A 6,024-nucleotide genomic window follows, 5' to 3' on the forward strand; every position below is an offset into this window, starting at 1 on the left:
AGGGCTTATGAAGTAACATTACCTCCCCATGGCCACACATATGGCGCACACATAACCCCATCACATGCCTTTTTAGTTATGCATATGAAAGGTAGGATGTTTTTAGTTACTCCACCAATATACTCTTAACTTTGCTTGTACCATAAGCTTTCGCTGCCTTTTCAATTTCCTTCCCCATTAGACAAACTAGACAGTCCATCTACCACACCATACCTTGTGTCTGTACAACAATTGAACAGAACAAATGTCATTTCTTTACGATACCCATGACGAAATGTCCTCTACTGGATTATTTGGTCCTGGCATATTAAGGATGGCCACCTCATCTGATGGGATAAACACCTAATGAATGAAAGCAGTGTTCCACTCGCCCATGTTTTTCATCGATAAGATCAGCTACAAGTTGCACCGAAGTTTCTCAAGTGCATCATAGTGGTTTCATCAGCGGCGTGCCCTGCACCCATTTATCATGCCATATCTCAGTAGTATGTGCATTCCCAATTTTTTACCGCACATTAGTAGAAAACAGGGCTTTGGTCCATGCTGGGTTAGCCCATTAGTCCTGGTTCAGTCATGAACCAGGACTAATGTGAGCATTGGTCCCGGTTCATGCGGTAAAGGCATTAGTCCCGGTTCAAATGGGACCTTTAGTCCCAGTTGGTGCCACGAACCGGTACTAATGGTTGCGATGCCCATTAGTACCGGTTCGTGGCACGAATCGGTACTAATGGTTGATCTTTAGTACCGGTTCGTGCCACGAACCGGTACTAATGGGGTTTGAGGCATTAGTACCGGTTCGTGGCACGAACCGGTACTAAAGGTCCCATTTTCAAACTGTACCCCCCCTGTGGATCGCCTTTTCAGTTTTGTAAAAAGCAAAAGAAAATGATAAAAACTTCCAAAATTAAAATCCTTCAAGATGTAGTTATGTTACTACATCTACTAGTTAGGAAAATTTAAAAACTTAAATTTGGACATGTTTTGCAAAAAGTGTAGGGAAAATGTAAAGCTATAACTTTTGCATACTATGTCAGAAAAAAAACGTATAGTATATCAAAATTTTCAGCACAAAAATCCGCATCCGATTTTGTCATCCTACGGCCTGTTTGCAAATTTTTAGAATCCTCAAATTCTAAAAGAAAAAAAAGTTATGCTCAAATTTCAGTTTTTTTTAATTTTTTTTTTAATTTTTGGTAAATCTGGTCAAACTACTTATTCAAGAAGTATTAGTGTTACTAAATAATTATTCAAGAATATTAGTATTACTAAATAATTATTTCAGTTTTTTTTGAATTTTGGTCAAATTTGGTCAAATTGTGGTCAAACTGTGGTCAAACAATGGTCAAACTACTTATTCAAGAAATATTAGTGTTACTAAATAATTATTTCAGTGTTTTTGAATTTTGGTCAAATCTGGTCAAATTGTGGTCAAACTGTGGTCAAACTGTGGTCAAACTATGGTCAAACTACTTATTCAAGAAATATTAGTGTTACTAAATAATTGTTGTTTTTTAGAACAATAATTTCAAACTCAAACAGTGAAATGTGTGACTTCATGCTCAAGCTTCCTGAGGGTTAATAGGACTGACATCTTACTATTGTCGGGAAAACAACAAGTGCAGACTTGGAAACGAGGGAGAATAGAACCCGGAAGTTAAGCGTGCTCAGGCTGGGGTAGTGAGATGGGTGACCGTCCGGGAAGTTAGATGATTTGGAATGATGAGGGGTGATTAGAGATTAGAAGTTAAATTGAGCAGTGATGAGGGTGATTAGAGATTAGAGGTTAAAATAATTCAGAAATTTGAAAATAAAAAAAAATTAAAAAAATAAAAAAGAAAATTTTCTGAAAAATCATAAAATTTCTTTAGTACCGGTTGGTGTTACCAACCGGGACTAAAGGTGGACCTCCAGGCAGCGGCGATGGGTGACCGTCCGGGAAGTTAGATGATTTGGAATGATGAGGGGTGATTAGAGATTAAAGGTTAAATTGAGCAGTGATGAGGGTGATTAGAGATTAGAGGTTAAAATAATTCAGAAATTTGAAAATAAAAAAAATTTAAAAAAAATAAAAAAGAAAATTTTCAAAAAAATCATAAAATTTCTTTAGTACCGGTTGGTGTTACCAACCGGGACTAAAGGTGGAGCTCCAGGCAGCGGCCACGTGGACGGCCTTTAGTCCCGGTTCGTGTAAGAACCGGGACTAAAGGGGGAGGCTTTAGTAACGACCCTTTAGTCCCGGTTCCAGAACCGGGACTAAAGACCCTTATGAACCGGGACAATAGGCCTTATTTGTACTAGTGGCATACCCTCCTTCAAACCTTCTTGGCCTTTCAGAATAGAACGCCAAGTTAGCGATGCACTATGCGGGAACCCGCATTTGAAAAAAAGAATCTCATTTCATGGTATCTTCATAAAAGGACCCTCGTACATGAGCTATCTAGATAGAAATAGCCATGTATGTTTAGCAAACTTTGCATAAGTGAATAGATCAAGGTCGTGGAACCCCAAGCCACCAATTACACCCGGCCTCTCCACCAACAAGATGGCCAAAGACATCAAGGATACATAGAGCCAAAAAACAAAATAAAAAACAGAAGAAAAAAAATACTCCGCCATGGTGATTAATCACTAGCATCAGCAGCACTCTAACCACCACCGAAGACAACGCCCCCAAGAAGGGAACAATGCACAAGCGTTGTCGTTGCCCTATCGAAGATCGTGGGTTTTCACCCTGGAAAAATTTCGAGTTCACCCAAAAACAATGCCTTCAACAAGGCCATTGCCAATTATAAACAATAAGTGCCTGATGACCCACAAGTATAGGGGATCTATTGTAGTCCTTTCGATAAGTAAGAGTGCCGAACCCAACGAGGAGCAGAAGGAAATGATAAGCGGTTTTCAGCAAGGTATTCTCTGCAACTACTGAAATAAGTGGTAACAGATAGTTTTGTGATAAGATAAATGGTAACGAGCAACAAGTAACAAAAGTAAATAAAGTGCAGCAAGGTGGCCCAATCCTTTTGTAGCAAAGGACAAGCCTGGACAAACTCTTATAATAGGAAAAGCGCTCCCGAGGACACATGGGAATATTGTCAAGCTAGTTTTCATCACGCTCATATGATTCGCGTTCGGTACTTTGATAATTTGATATGTGGGTGGACCGGTGCTTGGGTGCTGTTCTTACTTGAACAAGCATCCCACTTATGATTAACCTCTATTGCAAGCATCTGCAACTACAACAAAAGTATTAAGGTAAACCTAACCATAGCATGAAACATATGGATCCAAATCAGCCCCTTACGAAGCAACGCATAAACTAGGGTTTAAGCTTCTGTCACTCTAGCAACCCATCATCTACTTATTACTTCCCAATGCCTTCCTCTAGGCCCAAATAATGGTGAAGTGTTATGTAGTCGACGTTCACATAACACCACTAGAGGTTAGACAATATACATCTTATCAAAATATCGAACGAATACCAAATTCACATGACTACTAATAGCAAGACTTCTCCCTTGTCCTCAGGAACAAACGTAACTACTCACAAAGCATATTCATGTTCATAATCAGAGGGGTAATAATGTGCATATAGGATCTGAACATATGATCTTCCACCAAATAAACCAACTAGCATCAACTACAAAGAGTAATCAACACTACTAGCAACCTACTAGCACCAATCCCGGACTTGGAGACAAGAATTGGATACAAGAGATGAACTAGGGTTTGGAGATGAGATAGTGCTGGTGAAGATGTTGATGGATATTTCCCTCTCCCGATGAGAGGAGCGCTGGTGATGACGATGGTGATGATTTCCCCCTCCCGGAGGGAATTGTCCCCGGCAGAACAGCTCTGCCGGAGCCCTAGATTGGTTCCGCCAAGGTTCCGCCTCGTGGCGGCGGAGTCTCGTCCCAAAAGGTTCTCTTCTATTTTTTTCTCATCGAAAGAATTCATATGGGAGAAGATGGGCGTCGGAGAGCCACCAAGGGGCCCACGAGGTAGGGGGGCGCGCCCGGGGGGGCGCCCCCCACCCTCGTGAGCAGGGTGTGGGCCCCCTGACCTTCATCTTTGGCGACGATTTTTCTTTATTTATTTTAAGACATTTCGTGGAGTTTCAGGACTTTTGGAGTTGCGCAGAATAGTCCTTCAATATTTGCTCCTTTTCTAGCCCAGAATTCCAGCTGCCGGCATTCTCCCTCTTCATGTAAACCTTGTAAAATAAGAGAGAATAGCCATAAGTATTGTGACATAACGTGAAATAACAGCTCATAATGCAATAAATATTGATATAAAAGCATGATGCAAAATGGACGTATCAACTCCCCTAAGCTTAGACCTCGCTTGTCTTCAAGCGAAAAGCCGATAACAATAAATATGTCCTCATGTTTAGAGGTAGAGGCGTCGATAAAAATAAAATACGGACATGAAGGCATCATGATTATTTCATAACAGCAACATATAAAGATTTCGTCATATGATTACTCATGTTCAAGTGATGATCTTTTCACAAAGCCAAAGTATGAATTAGAAACCTTATTGAGCATCAACAAATTATACCCTTAGTCATTGAAGCAATTGCAATTTATCATAACATCAGAAAGAGTCTATGTCAGAGTTTAAAAGCAAGTCCACATACTCAACTATCACTTAGTCCTTCATAATTGCTAACACTCACACGATACTTGTGGTTACGGAGTTTTAATCGGACACAGAGAAAGATAGGGGATTATAGTTTTGCCCCACAACCTTTTACCTCAAGGGTAATGTCAACAATAATAATTCATGCTCCCCCACATCCAATTAGATATATATATATATCATGTTCTTTCCAACATGCTGAGCTTGCCAAAGGATAAAATGAAAAAGGAAAGGTGAGGATCACCGTGACTCTTGCATAGGGTAGAGGATAATAATAAAAGATAGGCCCTTCGCAGAGGGAAGCAGAGGTTGTCATGCGTGTTTAGGGTTGATGCACAAAATCTTAGTGCAAAAGAACGTCACTTTATATTGCCCCTTGTATGTGAACCTTTACTATGCAGTCCGTCGCTTTTATTGCGTCCACAACAAGTTCGTACAAAGTTTATTTTCTCCGCACTAATAAGTCATGCATATTTAGAGAGCAATTTTTATTGCTTGCACCGATGACAACTTACTTGAAGAATCTTACTCAATCCATAGGTAGTTATGGTGGACTCTCATGGCAAAGCTGGTTTAAGGGTATTTGGAAGCACAAGTAGTATTTCTACTTGGTGCTAAGAATTTGGCTAGCATGAGGGGGAAAGGCAAGCTCAACACGGTAGAGGATCCATGACAACATACTTTATCTCAGATGTAAGAAAACTCACTATGTTGCCTTGCTTGTCCAACATCAACTCTTTAGCATGTCATATTTTAATGAGTGCTCCCAATCATAAAAGATGTCAATGATAATATATCTATATGTGAAACCTCTCTTTCCTTATTACTTCCTATTAATTGCAACAATGACCAAAGCTATATTTGTCAACCCCCAACAACTTTTAGTCATCATACTCTTTCTATGTGGAGTCATTACTTTCACTAAGATCAATATGAACTCTTTGATTCTTTTTATTCTTTTTCTTCTAATCACCCAAGATCATGGCAAAATACTCAAGCCCTTGACTCAACACTAATCTTTATTATATAGCTCACGGACTCGATTACAAAGAAGGATCATAAAGCAAAACTCAAAACTAGATCATGCCATGACTTTATTTTACTAAATCAAGATACTACTAATAGGATCGAACTAAGAAAAACGGTAAAGATAGGAGTTGTGATGGTGATACGATACCAGGGCACCTCCCCCAAGCTTGGCAGTTGCCAAGGGGAGTGCCCATACCCATGTGATTATTTCTCCTTCTTTGTTGTTGGTGGTGGAAGTGTTGATGATGATGGAGTTGTCGCATTTTTCTTCTCTAGCTTGCGTCTAAGGCTAAAATTTTCATCCCTCAGATCCTCATTCTCGAGCTCAAGTTTCATTATCTTTTTGCATAGTGCTGC

The sequence above is a fragment of the Triticum aestivum genome, chromosome 6B (genome assembly GCF_018294505.1).
Source record: "Triticum aestivum cultivar Chinese Spring chromosome 6B, IWGSC CS RefSeq v2.1, whole genome shotgun sequence".
NCBI lineage: Eukaryota > Viridiplantae > Streptophyta > Magnoliopsida > Poales > Poaceae > Triticum > Triticum aestivum.